The following is a 22,500-nucleotide window of genomic DNA, read 5'->3' as shown; positions in this document are numbered from 1 at the left end:
GATTCCACGGGGCGTAACTTAGCATGGCGGAGAGTACTGTGAATGGTGCAGGACGGTTGACAATGAGGACTCTCTTTCACTTAAAGATAAATTTGATTGCGACCGTGACAGGACTCGAACCTGCAATCTTCGGATCCGAAGTCCGACGCCTTATCCGTTAGGCCACACGGTCATATAGTGAAAGTAAGGCCACGCTTATATTGTATTTTATTTTTTTTATTTTTTTTTATTTTTGCGTCGAACGGTGATTGAATAAATGAAGTTTGCAGACCTTATTCTTTTACTTTTCTTTCTTTCTTTCCTAAATCATCTTTGCTTCGTCATCAGCATTCTTAGGGAAGATATAAAGGAAATTTGTAAGCATAATGCAGATAAAAATATTGCTATTTCAGGATTGATGATAAGATGACATTAGAGGAATCAGAGTTAGCTTTATGATTAATAAGGATAAATATTTAAAAAATGGAAATGCATGTATTTTCCCCCTTTTAAGGGGGAAAATATACATGACAATACAGTACATTTCTGATATATATTTTCTACATTATTTTTCTGAAGTGCGGCTGCTTCGTGGTCACGAGCTGCCCAAGGGTGTGTATTTAACCTCAGCTGTTCATTGTCCCGTTGTAGTACAGACGTTAGTCGCCTTTGGAAAACTTATTCGTATCTAAATCAATTATTTTTCCCCTTTCAGATCATTATAAAAAGTTCTTTAATCCCACCCTCCCCCCCATGTTTTCCTTTTTGCTTTTCTTAGCATTTGGGGCAAATCTGTCTGAGGAATTATCTACTTTAAGACATAGTGTAAACTGAGTTCATTAAATAATGCTTTTCAGCGACTTCCCCTGGCTATGACCTACGCCGTTGTAAATTTTCATCACGTTCCTTTTGTCGTTCTTTGCGTAATGCAGCTCACAGATAAAAAGTATTGTATGTCAGTAGATAAAAAGCTGATGTAAACGTGGATGATTGCTTAACCTCTCCCTTCGGCGGAGATGATGAGTAAAGCTGAATAGGAATTTTGAGTTTTATATACATGGAGATCGATGCACACACACACACACATAATAATAATAATAATAATCGGTTTATTGATTTTCATGCAGCCAGAGGCTGAAAATATACATAGAAATACAGATAGAGAGACAAACTATATATACATAAACATATAAACAACACATAACAAAGTAAACTAACAATCAATAACAACAAAATAAACAGATAAACAAACGCCAAGTACAAAATCAGGTGAGCTAGGATTGGACAAGTAAATATGGACTAGTGTTCGTTGATGAGTCGGACTAGAGTGAGTACTGTGCTCCGGTGGTAGCGGTCAGTGCGGGCCCTGATGGGCACCAGTTTGTTGGCGGCGCGTAGGGCCCGGCGAGGCGGCGGCGCGTCGGGGGGCAGCAGGTCACGGTGGCGTGGATGGCACAGCAATTTTAGACCAAACTGCTGAAGTGAGGTTGAGTAGTGAGTGGTGAGGGAGGTGAGGCCTAGGGCAGCCAGGGCGCGGTCATAGCAGGTGTAGACAGGGCCGAGAATGATCTTGGCTGCCCTTTTCTGCACCCTCTCAAGTTGTAGCAGCTGGGTGGCGGTGAGGGAGGGGGACCAGGCGGGGGAGGCGTAGGTCAATTTAGGCAGGATGAATAGCCTGTAGACATTCTGAAGCTCCGGGAGTGGAACGCCGAGGGACTTGAGGCGACGCAACATGTGAAGCCTGTACGAGGCAGACCTCACGATGTCTCTGACGTGCTGCGTCCAGGAGAGCTTATCGTCGATGGTGATGCCGAGCAGCTTGGTGGAACGGACTACGTCGAGCGGATGGTTGTCCAGCGTGAGGATGGGTGAGGGGGCGGGGTTGGTGGAGAAGTCGAACTGCATCACAACTGACTTCTGGCGATTGATGGTGACGTGATTTGCGGTGGTCCAGGAGAGGAGGTTGTCGAGGGTGTACTGGATGGCGGAGTGGTCAGGGCAGGAATTATCAATGGCGGCGGCGATGGTCGAGTCATCCACGTATTTCCAACGATGCTCGGTATCGAGGAGAGCATCGTTAATCATGACTAGAAAGCATAGGGGGCCCATTCTAGTCCCCTGGGGAATCCGCACGTGAGTGGCAGAAGGCTGGAGACTTGACCCTGCACGCGCACGGCCTGTTGCCTGTTGGAGAGAAAGTCTGCCAGCCAGGGGATGAGGCACTCCCTGATGCCCGTGGAAGCTGCTGCTTTTGAGATGACCGTAGTGTATGTGTAGTGTACATGTATGTGTGTGTGTGTGTCATGACACTCTGAGTTCGAGAGCTCGAGTCACCAGCCTGCGCGTTGTTCCCCTTGGCAAGGCCAGTCCCAAGCCGGGATAAAATAAGGAAGGTTGCGGCAGGATGGCATTTGGCGTAAAACAAGCCAAGACTATGATGCGGATAATTTCACTATGGAGACCCCAGAGAGGGAGAAGCGAAAGAAGAGAAAAAACACACATACACACCCACACACACACACACACGAGCAAACACATACATATGTGTATATACATGTATATGTATATATATATATATATATATATATATATATATATATACGTGTATTTACATGTATATGTATATATATATATATATATATGAAGAGAGAAAGAGGTGAGGGAAATAGAGACTAACAGACAGACAGATACAGATCAAGCGAAAAAGAGTGAGGGCAAGAGAGAGAGAGAGACAGAGAGATTTTTATTTCTAGTAAAAAGGTAATATATAAATATATATATATATATATATATATGTGTGTGTGTGTGTGTGTGTGTGTGTGTGTGTGTGTATACATATATATACATAAGCAAGTAAACAAATAACTTCTTAGTCCATCACACACTAACAGAATATGAAAACTTAATGGATAAGCATCTTCAATACAACATATTGACAATGACACTTAGCGATGGTCTTCAGTAAATCAATATACCATATGTGTGTGTGTCCATTATTTTATTCAGTGCCCTAAAATACCTAGGACGGCAGATTTATCATTTTAGGATATTATTTTGGGCCTTCCGTCTCATGAAAACCCTAGTTGGCAACTGCCGAGTTAAGCCCCGCCTCTTTGACTTTATTCGTTGTAATTAATTTCTGTTTTTATTGTTGTTTTGCTTTGTCATTACTGAACTATTTCAAAGAAAATATACTTTAAAATCACGTGCCATTAAACATTACATAGACTGACAGAGGCGAAAAAGGGGCGGAGTTCATGACGTGTGATATCAGATGTAGCTATTCATATAATCACTTATTTAATTAACTCGATATTGTTCTAATTACCAAAAATAAAACTTTCCCTCTTTCACTTATGATAACAAAGTATCCAGAACCATAAATTAGCCGTCACAATATTCTAAGGAAAAAACTCAATTTCACTTTTTAAGTTCAAAAGGCTAAATGGTAGTGGTTGTTGCTGATTCCTTAATTTTGGGAAAAATGGAATCACCGTATTCTTTATTTTTTTAGGTTCAATAGGCTAAATGACTTATAAAGTACCTTAATTTCGGGGAAAACGAAAATTTCAGTCTTCTTCCAATATTGGTGATTCCACGGGGCGTAACTTAGCATGGCGGAGAGTACTGTGAATGGTGCAGGACGGTTGACAATGAGGACTCTCTTTCACTTAAAGATAAATTTGATTGCGACCGTGACAGGACTCGAACCTGCAATCTTCGGATCCGAAGTCCGACGCCTTATCCATTAGGCCACACGGTCATATAGTGAAAGTAAGTCTACGCTTATATTTTATTTTATTTTTTTTTTTTTTTTTATTTTTTTTTTTTTTGCGTCGAACGGTGATTGAATAAATGAAGTTTGCAGACCTTATTCTTTTCCTTTTCTTTCTTTCTTTCCTAAATCATCTTTGCTTCGTCATCAGCATTCTTAGGGAAGATATAAAGGAAATTTGTAAGCATAATGCAGATAAACATATTGCTATTTCAGGATTGATGATAAGATGAAATTAGAAGAATCAGAGTTAGCTTTATAATTAATAAGGATAAAGATAAAAGAAAAATGGAAATGCATGTATTTTCCCCTTTTTAAGGGGAGAAATATACATGACAATACAGTACATTTCTGATATATATTTTCTACATTATTTTTCTGAAGTGCAGCTGCTTCGTGGTCACGAGCTGCCCAAGGGTGTGTATTTAACCTCAGCTGTTCATTGTCCCGTTGCAGTACAGACGTTAGTCGCCTTAAAATCTTCCTTATTCTACCCACATTTTCTACCTTTCACATATCAGTACTGTATCATGCCCTTAAAATATTCCCCATTCTACCCACTTGTCCTAAGAAATCTACCCTTTCTGCTCACAAAATTGTCTTTATTTTGCCTTTGGCTCTTTTTATTCTCTATCTTAATGATCCAGAATAATCTACAAACTCATCAGTCTTACCATAACCCCTACCACTCTCTACTACGAATCTGCTCTTAATCTACCCTGAAATCCAGTTTCAAAAGTCTTTTTAGTGGAAAACCATATGTGACAATACAGTATGTTTCCTAGAGTATTTTTCTGAAGTCCGGCTGCTTCGACCTCATGAGCTGCCCAAGGGTGTGTACTTAACCTCAGCTGTTCGTTGCCCAGCCATGGTACAGGCGTTAGTCGACTTTGGAGAACGATTAAATTTTTTTTTTTTTCTTTTTTCGGATATTTTTTTAATCCTTTAATTTTTTTCCCTTCGATTTGTTTTCCCCTTTTTTGCGTTTTAGGTGTTCACAGATCTGTCTGAGGAGTTGTCTGCAATAATGGCTAAAACAAATAAATGTGCTAGGCATCAAAGGTCATATAGCACTAAGGTAAAGCATTGTTGCGAAAAGGGTGAAAATGAGTTAATTAGGATAAGTGGGCAGAAGAAGGGAGGAAGAGAGGGAAAAGGAAAGGGAGAGAAGAAAAGACAACGCAAAATTAGTTGAGGCGAGGGCTGAGGACCAAGGTAGGGTTATCCCTCACATTGAGCCCCAGTCTCCGTCTCCTGACCCCCCCTCCCCGCCCCAATGACAACAATGAGCAATGAATGGGGGGAGGGGTCTACATCCAGACATAGCTTAAATTGGGTTCATTAATTAAAGTTTACCAACGATTTCTAATCATCCGGTCTCCAGGCTATGACTTACACCCTTGTAAATTTTCATCACGTTTCATCTGCGTTTCTTTGCTTAATGGAGTTCCCAGACAAAAAAGTATTGTATGTCGATAAATAAAAAGCTGAATACATAAACGTGACTGATTACTTAACCTCTCACTTCGGTTGATATGATGATGGTCATTATACTATGACTAGGTAAAACTGAATAGGAATTTTGAGGTTTAAATATATAAAAATGGACACACACACACAAACACACACACACACACACACACACATATATATATATATATATATATATATATATATATATATATATATATATATCATAGTCTGAGTTCGAGAGTTCGAGTCACCGGCCGACGCGTTGTCCCTGGGCAACGAACTTCACCACAACTGCCTACAGGTAACCCCGAGCCACTGAGATCACAAGTGCAACTCAGTGCCAAACCGAAACCCAGATGAAACGAGAAGGGTATGGCATTCGGCGTAAAACAAGCCAAGACTATGATTCGGATCTTGCCACTATGGCGACCCCAGAAAGGAAGCCGAAAGAGGAGAAAACACACACACACACACACATATATATACATATATATATGTGTATATATATATATATACATATATATATATATATATATATATATATATATATATATATATATAAAGAGAAGGGGTGAAGGAGAGACACTAAGGGAGTCTTTTGTAGAGAAGAAAAGAGTTGGATATTTTACAGTGCTTGGGAGAGCAGTTCAGACTTTCGGCAATGCGTTGGGCTATTTTACGTCATCCTTTAAACTCCGCCCTGTTAGCCTGAAATGAAGCCTGAAATTCGTTACTAGAGGCCCACCTTGTTTCTATTGTGCTTATCTTTTCACCGGAGAAACCTAGTCGTGCTTATATTTTACAACGGAAATTAGTTAAATATATTTATAAATCCTTCTGTATTCAGAGATCAAAGAAATAAACGATGAACACAGAGATTATCTTCATTGTTGATAGAGTCATTGGAAATACCTGGAAACTTTTCCTCTCAAACACACGGTGTCTCAATTGATTCCTTCGATTTTGTATATTGCTAATAACGTGTGTTTGTATAAAGTCTGAACATGCAATATGACTTTGATAGCAATGAATATTATAGAATTTAAGAAAAATTATGGAAAGTGAATGAAATCATATAAACATGTTCATATAAAGCTGATAAAATAACAAAAACTGTTTGTCGTTACTGTAATCGCTAGGTGCGTAAATGTCCTATACCTGGGTAGACGAAGATGAAACTGATACAATTTTACGAAAATACCAAACAAGGCAGCTCAAAAAAAAAAAAAAAAAAAATGCTAACCGATTTATGTACATTATGCATCTTGTGTTTATCTGTATATAGTTAAAAAGAAATGTCCTGCCTTTATTTCCATGAATCCAAGTGAGACACACTGGCAGAGAGGGGTGGGTGGATGTGTGAAAGAGAAAGAGAAAAAGTGAGAGGGAGAGGGAGAGGGAAGGAGAGAGAGAAAAAATGAGAGGGAGAGGGAGAGGGAAGGAGAGAGAGGGAGAGGGAAGGAGAGAGAGGGAGAGGGAGAGGGAGAGAGAGAGAGAGTAAATCGATATATCATATGTGTATATTGTTCTATTCAGTATCCTAAAAATACTTTGATAAAGCCAAACGTTAAAGACAGAAACGCGTAGGTTTATAAATTTTGGATATTATTTTAGGCATTCCTTCTCAATGAAAACCCTAGTTGGCAACTGTCGAGCTAAGCCCCGCCTCTTTGTCTTTACTCCTAAATGTAAGTTATTTTTTATATGTTTCTTTTTTTATTGTTTTTGTATTATAATTACTGAACCATTCAAAAAAATATATACTTTAAAATTACGCACTACTAAATATTACACAAAATAATAGAGGCGTTAATGACGTGAGATATCAGATATAGCTTTATATATATTATCCCTTAAACAATTAACTCGATATTGTTCTAATTACCAGAAACAGAAACTTTCCCTCTTCTACTTATGATAACAAAGTATCCAAAACCATAAATTAGCCGTCACAATATTCTAAGGAAAAAACTCAATTTCACTTTTTAAGTTCAAAAGGCTAAATGGTAGTGGTTGTTGCTGATTCCTTAATTTTGGGAAAAATGAAATCACCGTATTCTTTTTTTTTTTTTTAAGTTCAATAGTACCTTAATTTCGGGGAAAACGAAAATTTCAGTCTTCTTCCAATATTGGTGATTCCACGGGGCGTAACTTAGCATGGCGGAGAGTACTGTCAATGATGCAGGACGGTTGACAATGAGGACTCTCTTTCACTTAAAGATAAATTTGATTGCGACCGTGACAGGACTCGAACCTGCAATCTTCGGATCCGAAGTCCGACGCCTTATCCGTTAGGCCACACGGTCATATAGTGAAAGCAAGGCTACGCTTATATTGTATCTTTTTTTTTTTTTTTTTTTTTTTGCGTCGAACGGTGATTGAATAAATGAAGTTTGCAGACCTTATTCTTTTACTTTTCTTTCTTTCTTTCCTAAATCATCTTTGCTTCGTCATCAGCATTCTTAGGGAAGATATAAAGGAAATTTGTAAGCATAATGCAGATAAAAATATTGCTATTTCAGGATTGATGATAAGATGACATTAGAGGAATCAGAGTTAGCTTTATGAGAATGGTTCAGTAATTATAATACAATAAGGATAAATATTTAAAAAATGGAAATGCATGTATTTTCCCCCTTTTAAGGGGGAAAATATACATGACAATACAGTACATTTCTGATATATATTTTCTACATTATTTTTCTGAAGTGCGGCTGCTTCGTGGTCACGAGCTGCCCAAGGGTGTGTATTTAACCTCAGCTGTTCATTGTCCCGTTGTAGTACAGACGTTAGTCGCCTTTGGAAAACTTATTCGTATCTAAATCAATTATTTTTCCCCTTTCAGATCATTATAAAAAGTTCTTTAATCCCACCCTCCCCCCATGTTTTCCTTTTTGCTTTTCTTAGCATTTGGGGCAAATCTGTCTGAGGAATTATCTACTTTAAGACATAGTGTAAACTGGGTTCATTAAATAATGCTTTTCAGCGACTTCCCCTGGCTATGACCTACGCCGTTGTAAATTATCATCACGTTCCTTCTGTGGTTCTTTGCGTAATGCAGCTCACAGATAAAAAGTATTGTATGTCAGTAGATAAAAAGCTGATGTAAACGTGGATGATTGCTTAACCTCTCCCTTCGGCGGAGATGATGAGTAAAGCTGAATAGGAATTTTGAGTTTTATATACATGGAGATCGATGCACACACACACACACATAATAATATAATAATAATAATCGGTTTATTGATTTTCATGCAGCCAGAGGCTGAAAATATACATAGAAATACAGATAGAGAGACAAACTATATATACATAAACATATAAACAACACATAACAAAGTAAACTAACAATCAATAACAACAAAATAAACAGATAAACAAAAGCCAAGTACAAAATCAGGTGAGCTAGGATTGGACAAGTAAATATGGACTAGTGTTCGTTGATGAGTCGGACTAGAGTGGGTACTGTGCTCCGGTGGTAGCGGTCAGTGCGGGCCCTGATGGGCACCAGTTTGTTGGCGGCGCGTAGGGCCCGGCGAGGCGGCGGCGCGTCGGGGGGCAGCAGGTCACGGTGGCGTGGATGGCACAGCAATTTTAGACCAAACTGCTGCAGTGAGGTTGAGTAGTGAGTGGTGAGGGAGGTGAGGCCTAGGGCAGCCAGGGCGCGGTCATAGCAGGTGTAGACAGGGCCGAGAATGATCTTGGCTGCCCTTTTCTGCACCCTCTCAAGTTGTAGCAGCTGGGTGGCGGTGAGGGAGGGGGACCAGGCGGGGGAGGCGTAGGTCAATTTAGGCAGGATGAATAGCCTGTAGACATTCTGAAGCTCCGGGAGTGGAACGCCGAGGGACTTGAGGCGACGCAACATGTGAAGCCTGTACGAGGCAGACCTCACGATGTCTCTGACGTGCTGCGTCCAGGAGAGCTTATCGTCGATGGTGATGCCGAGCAGCTTGGTGGAACGGACTACGTCGAGCGGATGGTTGTCCAGCGTGAGGATGGGTGAGGGGGCGGGGTTGGTGGAGAAGTCGAACTGCATCACAACTGACTTCTGGCGATTGATGGTGACGTGATTTGCGGTGGTCCAGGAGAGGAGGTTGTCGAGGGTGTACTGGATGGCGGAGTGGTCAGGGCAAGAATTATCAATGGCGGCGGCGATGGTCGAGTCATCCACGTATTTCCAACGATGCTCGGTATCGAGGAGAGCATCGTTAATCATGACTAGAAAGCATAGGGGGCCCATTCTAGTCCCCTGGGGAATCCGCACGTGAGTGGCAGAAGGCTGGAGACTTGACCCTGCACGCGCACGGCCTGTTGCCTGTTGGAGAGAGAGTCTGCCAGCCAGGGGATGAGGCACTCCCTGATGCCCGTGGAAGCTGCTGCTTTTGAGATGACCGTAGTGTATGTGTAGTGTACATGTATGTGTGTGTGTGTGTCATGACACTCTGAGTTCGAGAGCTCGAGTCACCAGCCTGCGCGTTGTTCCCCTTGGCAAGGCCAGTCCCAAGCCGGGATAAAATAAGGAAGGTTGCGGCAGGATGGCATTTGGCGTAAAACAAGCCAAGACTATGATGCGGATAATTTCACTATGGAGACCCCAGAGAGGGAGAAGCGAAAGAAGAGAAAAAACACACATACACACCCACACACACACACAACACACACACACACACACACACACACACACACGAGCAAACACATATATATGTGTATATACATGTATATGTATATATATATATATATATATATATATATATATATATATATACGTGTATTTACATGTATATGTATATATATATATATATGAAGAGAGAAAGAGGTGAGGGAAATAGAGACTAACAGACAGACAGATACAGATCAAGCGAAAAAGAGTGAGGGCAAGAGAGAGAGAGAGACAGAGAGATTTTTATTTCTAGTAAAAAGGTAATATATAAATATATATATATATATATATATATATATATATATATATGTGTGTGTGTGTGTGTGTGTGTGTGTGTGTGTGTGTGTGTGTATACATATATATACATAAGCAAGTAAACAAATAACTTCTTAGTTCATCACACACTAACAGAATATGAAAACTTAATGGATAAGCATCTTCAATACAACATATTGACAATGACACTTAGCGATGGTCTTCAGTAAATCAATATACCATTTTGTGTGTGTGTGCATTATTTTATTCAGTGCCCTAAAATACCTAGGACGGCAGATTTATCATTTTAGGATATTATTTTGGGCCTTCCGTCTCATGAAAACCCTAGTTGGCAACTGCCGAGTTAAGCCCCGCCTCTTTGACTTTATTCGTTGTAATTAATTTCTGTTTTTATTGTTGTTTTGCTTTGTCATTACTGAACTATTTCAAAGAAAATATACTTTAAAATCACGTGCCATTAAACATTACATAGACTGACAGAGGCGAAAAAGGGGCGGAGTTCATGACGTGTGATATCAGATGTAGCTATTCATATAATCACTTATTTAATTAACTCGATATTGTTCTAATTACCAAAAATAAAACTTTCCCTCTTTCACTTATGATAACAAAGTATCCAGAACCATAAATTAGCCGTCACAATATTCTAAGGAAAAAACTCAATTTCACTTTTTAAGTTCAAAAGGCTAAATGGTTGTTGCTGATTCCTTAATTTTGGGAAAAATGAAATCACCGTATTCTTTATTTTTTTTTTTTTTTTTCTAGGTTTAATAGGCTAAATGACTTATAAAGTACGTTAATTTCGGGGAAAACGAAAATTTCAGTCTTCTTCCAATATTGGTGATTCCACGGGGCGTAACTTAGCATGGCGGAGAGTACTGTGAATGGTGCAGGACGGTTGACAATGAGGACTCTCTTTCATTTAAAGATAAATTTGATTGCGACCGTGACAGGACTCGAACCTGCAATCTTCGGATCCGAAGTCCGACGCCTTATCCGTTAGGCCACACGGTCATATAGAGTGAAAGCAAGGCTACGCTTATATTTTATCTTTTTTTTTTTTTCTTTTTTTTCTTTTGCGTCGAACGGTGATTGAATAAATGAAGTTTGCAGACCTTATTCTTTTCTTTTTCTTTCTTTCCTAAATCATCTTTGCTTCGTCATCAGCATTCTTAGGGAAGATATAAAGGAAATTTGTAAGCATAATGCAGATAAAAATATTGCTATTTCAGGATTGATGATAAGATGAAATTAGAAGAATCAGAGTTAGCTTTATAATTAATAAGGATAAAGATAAAAGAAAAATGCAAATGCATGTATTTTCCCCTTTTTAAAGGGGAAAAATATACATGACAATACAGTACATTTCTGATATATATTTTCTACATTATTTTTCTGAAGTGCGGCTGCTTCGTGGTCACGAGCTGCCCAAGGGTGTGTATTTAACCTCAGCTGTTCATTGTCCCGTTGTAGTACAGACGTTAGTCGCCTTTGGAAAACTTATTCGTATATAAATCAATTATTTTTCCCCTTTCAGATCATTATAAAAAGTTCTTTAATCCCACCCTCCCCCCATGTTTTCTCTTTTGTTTTTCTTAGCATTTGGGGCAAATCTGTCTGAGGAATTATCTACATTAAGACATAGTGTAAACTGGGTTCATTATATAATGCTTTTCAGCGACTTCCCCTGGCTATGACCTACGCCGTTGTAAATTATCATCACGTTCCTTCTGTGGTTCTTTGCGTAATGCAGCTCACAGATAAAAAGTATTGCATGTCAGTAGATAAAAAGCTGATGTAAACGTGGATGATTGCTTAACCTCTCCCTTCGGCGGAGATGATGAGTAGAGCTGAATAGGAATTTTGAGTTTTATATACATGGAGATCGATGCACACACACACACACACATAATAATAATAATAATAATAATAGGTTTATTGATTTTCATGCATCCAGAGGCTGAAAATATACATAGAAATACAGATAGAGAGACAAACTATATATACATAAACATAAACAACACATAACAAAGTAAACTAACAATCAATAACAACAAAATAAACAGATAAACAAAAGCCAAGTACAAAATCAGGTGAGCTACGATTGGACAAGTAAATATGGTCTAGTGTTCGTTGATGGGTCGGACTAGAGTGGGTACTGTGCTCCGATGGTAGCGGTCAGTGCGGGCCCTGATGGGCACCAGTTTGTTGGCGGCGCGTAGGGCCCGGCGAGGCGGTGGCGCGTCGGGGGGCAGCAGGTCACGGTGGCGTGGATGGCACAGCAATTTTAGACCAAACTGCTGCAGTGAGGTTGAGTAGTGAGTGGCGAGGGAGGTGAGGCCTAGGGCAGCCAGGGCGCGGTCATAGCAGGTGTAGACAGGGCCGAGAATGATCTTGGCTGCCCTTTTCCGGTGTTGAGGGAGGGGGAGCAGGCGGGGGAGGCGTAGGTCAATTTAGGCAGGATGAATAGCCTGTAGACATTCTGAAGCTCCGGGAGTGGAACGCCAAGGGACTTGAGGCGACGCAACATGTGAAGCCTGTACGAGGCAGACCTCACGATGTCTCTGACGTGCTGCGTCCAGGAGAGCTTATCGTCGATGGTGACGCCGAGCAGCTTGGTGGAACGGACTACGTCGAGCGGATGGTTGTCCAGCGTGAGGATGGGTGAGGGGGCGGGGTTGGTGGAGAAGTCGAACTGCATCACAACTGACTTCTGGCGATAGATGGTGACGTGATTTGCGGTGGTCCAGGAGAGGAGGTTGTCGAGGGTGTGCTGGATGGCGGAGTGGTCAGGGCAGGAATTATCAATGGCGGCGGCGATGGTCGAGTCATCCACGTATGTCCAACGATGCTCGGTATCGAGGAGAGCATCGTTAATCATGACTAGGAAGCATAGGGGGCCCATTCTAGTCCCCTGGGGGACTCCGCACGTGAGTGGCAGAAGGCTGGAGACTTGACCCTGCACGCGCACGGCCTGTTGCCTGTTGGAGAGAAAGTCTGCCAGCCAGGGGATGAGGCACTCCCTGATGCCCGTGGAAGCTGCTGCTTTTGAGATGACCGTAGTGTATGTGTAGTGTACATGTGTGTGTGTGTGTCATGACACTCTGAGTTCGAGAGCTCGAGTCACCAGCCTGCGCGTTGTTCCCCTTGGCAAGGCCAGTCCCAAGCCGGGATAAAATGAGGAAGGTTGCGGCAGGATGGCATTTGGCGTAAAACAAGCCAAGACTATGATGCGGATAATTTCACTATGGAGACCCCAGAGAGGGAGAAGCGAAAGAAGAGAAAAAACACACATACACACCCACACACACACACAAACACACACACACACACACACACGAGCAAACACATATATATGTGTATATACATGTATATGTATATATATATATATATATATATATATATATATATATTATATGAAGAGAGAAAGAGGTGAGGGAAATAGAGACTAACAGACAGACAGATACAGATCAAGCGAAAAAGAGTGAGGGCAAGAGAGAGAGAGACAGAGAGATTTTTATTTCTAGTAAAAAGGTAATATATAAATATATATATATGTGTGTGTGTGTGTGTATACATATATATACATAAGCAAGTAAACAACAAATCAACTTCTTAGTCCATCACACACTAACAGAATATGGAAACTTAACAATGGATAAGCATCTTCAATACAACATATTGACAATGACTGTCTTAGCGATGGTCTTCAGTAAATCGATATACCATATGTGTGTGTGCATTATTTTATTTAGTGCCCTAAAATACCTAGGACGGCAGATTTATCATTTTAGGATATTATTTTGGGCCTTCCGTCTCATGAAAACCCTAGTTGGCAACTGCCGAGTTAAGCCCCGCCTCTTTGACTTTATTCGTTGTAATTAATTTCTTTTTTTTATTGTTGTTTTGCTTTGTCATTACTGAACTATTTCAAAGAAAATATACTTTAAAATCACGTGCCATTAAACATTACATAGACTGACAGAGGCGAAAAAGGGGCGGAGTTCATGACGTGTGATATCAGATGTAGCTATTCATATAATCACTTATTTAATTAACTCGATATTGTTCTAATTACCAAAAATAAAACTTTCCCTCTTTCACTTATGATAACAAAGTATCCAAAATCATAAATTAGCCGTCACAATATTCTAAGGAAAAAACTCAATTTCACTTTTTAAGTTCAAAAGGCTAAATGGTTGTTGCTGATTCCTTAATTTTGGGAAAAATGGAATCACCGTATACTTTAATTTTTTTAGGTTCAATAGGCTAAATGACTTATAAAGTACCTTAATTTCGGGGAAAACGAAAATTTCAGTCTTCTTCCAATATTGGTGATTCCACGGGGCGTAACTTAGCATGGCGGAGAGTACTGTGAATGGTGCAGGACGGTTGACAATGAGGACTCTCACTTAAAGATAAATTTGATTGCGACCGTGACAGGACTCGAACCTGCAATCTTCGGATCCGAAGTCCGACGCCTTATCCGTTAGGCCACACGGTCATATAGTGAAAGCAAGGCTACGCCTTTTTTTTTTTTTTTTTTTTTTTTTTTTTTTTGCGTCGAACGGTGATTGAATAAATGAAGTTTGCAGACCTTATTCTTTTCTTTTTCTTTCTTTCTTTCCTAAATCATCTTTGCTTCGTCATCAGCATTCTTAGGGAAGATATAAAGGAAATTTGTAAGCATAATGCAGATAAACATATTGCTATTTCAGGATTGATGATAAGATGAAATTAGAAGAATCAGAGTTAGCTTTATAATTAATAAGGATAAAGATAAAAGAAAAATGCAAATGCATGTATTTTTCCCCTTTTTAAGGGAAAAATATACATGACAAACAGTACATTTCTGATATATATTTTCTACATTATTTTCTGAAGTGGGCTGCTTCGTGGTCACGAGCTGCCCAAAGGGGTGATGTAAATTTTCCCAAACTGATTTGTAAAAACTTTGGAAATTTTCTTAACCTTCTCCCTTCGCTATATAAAAGCTATAAGATTTGGTTTTTAACTGGGAATCGGGTGACACAAACACACAGTTAAGTTAATGTTCAAGAAATCTTGAAGTTCGACAGCTTGATGTCCACCAGCTGGCCGTTGTTTCCCCCTTTTTGGCAAAAAAATTCCCAACCGGATTTTTTTAAAACCAAAAAAGTAGGTTTTCCAGGATGGCATTTGGCGTTAAAACAAGCAAAGACTTGATGCGGGTAATTCACTAAAGGAACCCAGGAGGGAGAAAAAAGAAGAGAAAAAACACAAACACCCACACAACACCCACAAAACCCCCAACACACACACAAAGCAAACCATATATGTGTATTATACATTATATGGTAATGATATATATATATATATAATATAAATATATAATATTTTAAAATTATAATGTATTTGTTATATAAAGAGAGAAAGAGGTGAGGGAAATAGAGACTAACAGACAGACAGATACAGATCAAGCAAAAAAGAGTGAGGGCAAGAGAGAGAGAGAGACAGAGAGATTTTTATTTCTAGTAAAAAGGTAATATATATATATATATATATATATATATATATATATATATATATATATATTTGTGTGTGTGTGTGTGTACATATATATACATAAGCAAGTAAACAACAAATCAACTTCTTAGTCCATCACACACTAACAGAATATGGAAACTTAACAATGGATAAGCATCTTCAATACAACATATTTACAATGACTGTCTTAGCGATGGTCTTCAGTAAATCGATATACCATATGTGTGTGTGTCCATTATTTTATTCAGTGCCCTAAAATACCTAGGACGGCAGATTTATCATTTTAGGATATTATTTTGGGCCTTCCGTCTCATGAAAACCCTAGTTGGCAACTATCGAGTTAAGCCCCGCCTCTTTGACTTTATTCGTTGTAATTAATTTCTGATTTTATTGTTGTTTTGCTTTGTCATTACTGAACTAGTTCAAAGAAAATATACTTTAAAATCACGTGCCATTAAATATTACATAGATTGACAGAGGCGAAAAAGGGGCGGAGTTCATGACGTGTGATATCAGATATAGCTATACATATAATCACTTATTTAATTAACTCGATATTGTTCTAATTACCAGAAACTTATGAGAACAAAGTATCCCATACTATAAACAGCCGTCAAACTATTCAAGTGGAGAAACTCAATTTATTTTTTTTTTAGTTCAATAGGCTAAATAGTAATGACCTTAATTTCGGGAAAAAGAAAATCACTGTCTTCTCAAATTTTTGAAGTTCAACAAATAATTTATAAAGTATCTTAATTTCGGGAAAAAGAAAACTTTTGTCTTCTTATAATATTGGTGACTCCACGGGAAGTAAAATGGCGCGACAGAGAGTAATGTGAATGATACTTTAAGAAATAATTGCAAACGACCGTGACAGGACTCGAACCTGCAATCTTCGGATCCGAAGTCCGACGCCTTATCCATTAGGCCACACGGTCAGGAATATAGCACAAAATGCAATAGTGCTTTAAATGCATTTATAAGATAGACTTTACTATATATTTTTTTTTTTTAACGGTAGGTTCATATTTGAGCCGCCGTGGTCACAGCATGATACTTAATTGTAGTTTTTCATGTTGTGGTACTCTTAGAGTACGTGGTAGGGTCCCCAGTTCCTTTCCACGGAGAGTGCCGGTGTTACCTTTTAGGTAATAATTTTCTCTATCTATCCGGGCTTGGGACCAGCACTGACTTGGGCTGGCTTGCCCACCCAGTGGCTAGGTAGGCAATCGAGGTGAAGTTCCTTGCCCAAGGGAACAACGCGCCGGCCGGTGATTCGAACCCTCGACCTCAGATTGCCGTCGTGACAGTCTTGAGTCCGATGCTCTAACCACTCGGCCACCGAGTATATATATGTATATATTGGAACATATATACATACGTATGTGCAGATAGATGGATGTGTGTGTGTGTGTGTGTGTGAGTGTGTAAATATACACACACACACACATATGCATACATATTCTATATTGATTAACAATGCCATTGATATTACAGTATTACCAATATAACTGTTATTATTATAGCAGTGTTTTATGAAGAAATGGAAAAAAGTATTTGACTAATTGCCTAACGGGTTCTGTCAGCAGAAATCTCGCTTTTGGTGGTCAGATTCCATAATAAACAATGACAGAATATAACTCCACCGCAAAGGGAATGCATTCTGAAGTCATGATTATGTCATTTGTAGAATCAGATCCTATGATGTCATGAAAATGTAATTTGTAGATCCCATGAGGAACGTATCCTTTGCTTTTCGGATATCTATGTGTATAGGGATCTGTCTTCGCTGTCTACTCACTCTGCGGTTCATGTTTTGTCTTTGGAGGGTCCCAAATATGTATGTATGTGTATATGTGTGTGTGTGTGTATACACACATTCACACACACGCACACACACACACACACACACACACACACACACACACACACACACACACACACACACACACACACATATATATATATATATATATATATATATATATATATATATATATATATATATATATATAATGTAGGATCCCGGAAGATGGGCTTACAAGAGTTTGATATATTATAGTAGTCGTCGACACACGAAGAAGAATAAATGACAACGATTATATGAATAAATGTGTGTGTGCATATATATATATATATATATATATATATATATATATATATATATATATATATATATATATATATATACATATACACATATACATATATATATAAAAAAAAAAAATTCTGAGGATCTTTGAAACTTATCTCATCCATATGTAATTTATAGCTAATCATCATCATCATCATCAAGGGGCTAACGCCTACAGGGGCGCATGGCCGCATCCACCCTTCGCTTCCAACCACGAGGGTGCCTCGAGGCGAGCTTCCAGGCAGGCCCCTCGGCCCATCTCTAATTCCTCGCGACAGGTTTCGTCGAGCTGCCCAAGCCATGACCTCCTGGATCGTCCCACAGGCCTTCTCCACCCAGGGCTGTCTCGCAAAGAGACCACCTGATGGGCAGGGTCATCCACAGGGAAACGAGCTAGGTGCCCATATAGCCTGAGTTGGCGATCCCGGATTATGCAAGTAACAGGTCCCATGCCAGTCTCACGGTGTAACCGTCGGTTGGACACGTGGTCCTGCCAACTGTACCCCATGATCCGGCGAAGGGACTTGTTACAAAAGGCATCAAGACAAGACTCCAAAACACTGGATAGCGTCCAGGTTCCGCTTCCATAGAGCAAAACTGGCAGTATCAAGGCCTTGATGACACGTAGCTTGGTCCTTTTGCATAGGTACCGACATCTCCAAATGCTCTTGTTGATCGAGTTAATGGCTCCTGTTGCCAGACCAATCCGTTTATTGATTTCTTGGTCTGACAGCCCAGAGATATGGACTACACTACCAAGGTATGTAAAACTCTCTGTAACTTCGACGTCCTCGCCGCAAGCATGGATCGACTGAATGGGTTCCCCTAACAGGCCCCCAAAATCCTGAATCTTGGTCTTGGCCCAGGAGACTTCTAGAAAAAAAAAAGCATATCGTACGTTATACAGTTTGCTTCCAAGATTTTTATTATCATTATATAGGGAAACACGCTATGATTCCTCGGCAAAATAAACGAGGTTGAAATGAATGCTCAAAAGTCTTACTAGCGTTAACACTCTATGTATCACAAAATGTCCATCAGGGTTTTACTCAGTCTAATTAAGTAAATCTGTTCAGGACATATACGTTTGCTGAATAAAGTATAATGGCATGTTGTTTGTTACTTATTTTTCCCTTTTAGGTTCCATCTGTTTTTATTTGACTTTCGTCAGTTGCTTCATCAGTCGTAACTTTTGCTGCACGGTAACTGGGAAGAAAGCAAAGAGGAAAAGAGAAAGGTGGGATGAAGAGCTTGGGAATAGAGTGGAAAACAAATAAAGTGAGGATGAAAGGAGGGAGAACTAAAGAGAGGAATAAATTAAAGGATATTTTTTTCGTGTTCTCTACTTTAGTTTACCCTTAAAAATTTAGTTTTCTTTCAAACTGTTCTACTTTACAGAAAACGCATTATAAGGTATTTTAAATAAAACTTGATTATTATAATCAATTACAGTACAGTTCTTACTGATATCCTATAATTGCTAAATATGTTATAACGACTCATATACTCATACAAATACAGTTAATGCTATTGGTACAACTATCTCAGATTATTTATGATAATGAAGTGTAATAATAATGATAATGGTAATAATAATGTTACGCCGACCGCCTCGTCTCTCTGCCACCAACACAAGGCAGGCTAGGCAGACGGCGTGCTATCCACAGGGTCGTGAACACTGAACAGCTCCAAGAGGCACCGAGCACCACAGCGTCCCAGAACACCACGAGGGGAAACGCCAAGTGGCGAGGCAGGGCACGAAATAAACACAAAATGACAGTCTTTCCTTTATTTCCACAAGTTATTTACCCGTACACTTTTCTATAGGCACAATACAGGGGGGAATCCAGCATGTCACACAGCAAAATACAGCTTATAACAGGGCAACACAATGTTTATCAGGTCACAAAGGCACACACGAGGTCTTCACAGGAGCAGCACCCAACTCCGACTCTCTCGGCTTGTTCCTCCGCTCCTCCGCTCACAGCCAGCTGCGTCATGTTTGCCCAGGTCCCTTCATGTTAACACATGCCCAGGTCATTCTTACCGCATCCCCAACACAAGCCTTGGAAAGTGCTCGGCTCACCTTCCTCAATGCTACCTTCTCCACTTTAGCCTTCCGGCCCCGGAGGTCACGGCGGGGATGAGCAGCTGGCCCTAGGCCACTGGTTGCCTTCAGGAAGGCCTCGAACTCCAAGGCCCACGCCAGTACCACCTGCAGGTCCTCAGGGTGTGCCTGCTTGACGTAGATTTGCAGCTGCTGGTCCTGCAAAGCGTCAACAAAGAAATCGCGGGCCAGGACCATGATCATCTCTTCCACAGCCGCAGGGTACGACCTCCTTACCAGCGCCTCCATATCCTGCGCCAGCTGGGACAGTGTCTCGCCACGCTCACGAGTCCGTTTCTTCAAGCGGGCCCGATATACCTCGGCCTGGTCGTGGTGCCCGAAACGGCGTTTCAAAGCCTCCGCCACGCTGGTGTAAGAGGCATGTTGGGATGCCGGCAGATGCCCCAACACTTCCACCACGGGGCCCCTTAGCGCTGTTACCAGCTGCAGGGCCTTCTCTTCCTGGCTCCAGCCCTGGGCAGATGCCAGTATTTCAAATTGGGCGACATATGCCTCCCAGGCCACCTTCCCGTCGTACTCAGCTGGCTTACGCCTCACAGAATGTCTGGAGGCCGAGGGGCTGCAGGGTGGAGAACGCGTGCTGTGAACTAACACACCTGGGGGGGAGGAAGGGGGTGAGGGAGGCAACGAGGCGGGTTGACCGGGTCCGAGTTTGCCGCCACCTATACCCAAGGGAGCGGTTCCGATGGGTCCCCAGCCTTCTGCAGCGACCACTGGCTCCTATACGACGCTGCGAGGCCCCTTCAGAGTCTGCACCTCCTCCATCAGTTCACTCTTCACGCTGTTGCAGGCCTTGTCGGTGTACTGCTGAGTTTCCATCTCCACAGATGCAAGATTGCTCTGTAGCACCTCAACAAGTCGGCAGAACTGTTCCTCTGCCTTCCTTGCCTGCATCTCGACGAGATGGTGCGCCTGCTCGTGTGCCCTCTGTGCCTGCTCTTCTGCCCTTTGTGCCATTTCCTCCCACATACCGGCCAGCATGGCAGTGATCAGGTCCATCTGGCTCGGCTTCACCTCACTCGTGCCTGCCTCAGTCATAGCCTCCTCTCCCTCATGGCTGCCGCCATCTTTGGACGACATGATAAATCGGCGCTCTCACTGATCAAATATCACAAATCCCACTCCTGACACCATTTGTTACGCCGACCGCCTCGTCTCTCTGCCACCAACACAAGGCAGGCTAGGCAGACGGCGTGCTATCCACAGGGTCGTGAACACTGAACAGCTCCAAGAGGCACCGAGCACCACAGCGTCCCAGAACACCACGGGGGAAACGCCAAGTGGCGAGGCAGGGCACGAAATAAACACAAAATGACAGTCTTTCCTTTATTTCCACAAGTTATTTACCCGTACACTTTTCTATAGGCACAATACAGGGGGGAATCCAGCATGTCACACAGCACAATACAGCTTATAACAGGGCAACACAATGTTTATCAGGTCACAAAGGCACACACGAGGTCTTCACAGGAGCAGCACCCAACTCCGACTCTCTCGGCTTGTTCCTCCGCTCCTCCGCTCACAGCCAGCTGCGTCATGTTTGCCCAGGTCCCTTCATGTTAACACATGCCCAGGTCATCCTTTTCATGTTAACACATGTTTCGCACAGAGACAAAGACCCACTGGCGTAGCAATAACAAAGATAATGATACATTATAATGCATATGATAATTATGATTGCAATAAGATGATACTAATAATAATAACAAAAATGGTAACAGTGATACTGATGTTAATATTCACAACAACAACAATGATAATCGTGAATAACAACAACAACAACAACAACAATAATAATAATAATAATAATAATAATAATAATAATGACAATAATAATACGATGGTGGGTTGGGAACCACCAACAATGATTGCCTAAACAACTACTCCCCTGGGGAGGGATCACAGCTCAACCGCCCCAGTATAAAGACTTAGTCGGCTACATGATGTCCACAGGGCGCCAAGTGGTTCGTCAAACACCGTGCCCGCGTGGACCTGGACATGCCAATTGGAGGTTAGCGCGGGATATCCAGCTTCTTGGCAGTAGGGCTAAAATGCATCCTGCCTCTCAAGTAAAAGTAGGAGGTGGGTGATAAAGCGTCGCCCGTCACACGGATCAACAAGGGGCGCATCCCCCAGGACAGAACTGCGTCTACCTCTTCCATTAGTCAAAATCCGCCAGGTCACTAGGACGGGATAGCTCCCACCTCTGGCCCTGTGGTTCAACCATTTTTGTGCTAACAATCAAAAGGAAACAAGACTTAAATGGACAAGGGAAAGGTATAATGAGGAAATATACTGCTTTGCTATGCAGTCTGGAAACCTGCTGCAAAAGTTATGTGCATGTTTTTGTTGGTGTTCCATTGCCTCAAATTTCAATCACCCTAGGTCGCTGGTAGTGACCCGGTGTTTGGTTTCAATTAGCAGATCTAAAGAAAATAATAATAATAATAACAATAATGGCAATAATAAATAATAATACTAATAATGATAATGAGATTATAATGATAACAATAATGATGATAATAATGATAATGATGACGACAATAATT

General features: G+C 41.0%; 6 non-coding genes across 6 annotated transcripts; all 6 read right to left on the bottom strand.

The window, feature by feature from the left end:
- Positions 1-99: 99 nt before the first annotated feature.
- Trnar-ucg lies at positions 100-172 on the bottom strand. Its single transcript has one exon. It is a non-coding gene; the product is annotated as a tRNA-Arg (tRNA).
- A 3,497-nt stretch (positions 173-3,669) lies between these two features.
- On the bottom strand, positions 3,670-3,742 carry Trnar-ucg. The gene has a single exon. It is a non-coding gene; the product is annotated as a tRNA-Arg (tRNA).
- Positions 3,743-7,460: 3,718 nt separating this feature from the next.
- Positions 7,461-7,533, bottom strand: Trnar-ucg. The gene has a single exon. It is a non-coding gene; the product is annotated as a tRNA-Arg (tRNA).
- A 3,571-nt stretch (positions 7,534-11,104) lies between these two features.
- Trnar-ucg lies at positions 11,105-11,177 on the bottom strand. Its single transcript has one exon. It is a non-coding gene; the product is annotated as a tRNA-Arg (tRNA).
- A 3,417-nt stretch (positions 11,178-14,594) lies between these two features.
- On the bottom strand, positions 14,595-14,667 carry Trnar-ucg. The gene has a single exon. It is a non-coding gene; the product is annotated as a tRNA-Arg (tRNA).
- Positions 14,668-16,554: 1,887 nt separating this feature from the next.
- Trnar-ucg lies at positions 16,555-16,627 on the bottom strand. Its single transcript has one exon. It is a non-coding gene; the product is annotated as a tRNA-Arg (tRNA).
- Between the last annotated feature and the right edge of the window lie 5,873 nt (positions 16,628-22,500).

The sequence above is a fragment of the Penaeus monodon genome, chromosome 12, assembly GCF_015228065.2.
Source record: "Penaeus monodon isolate SGIC_2016 chromosome 12, NSTDA_Pmon_1, whole genome shotgun sequence".
NCBI classification, from domain to species: Eukaryota; Metazoa; Arthropoda; class Malacostraca; order Decapoda; family Penaeidae; genus Penaeus; species Penaeus monodon.
Note: the sequence above shows the minus strand (reverse complement) of the source record. Positions and strands in the feature narration are given on the sequence as shown.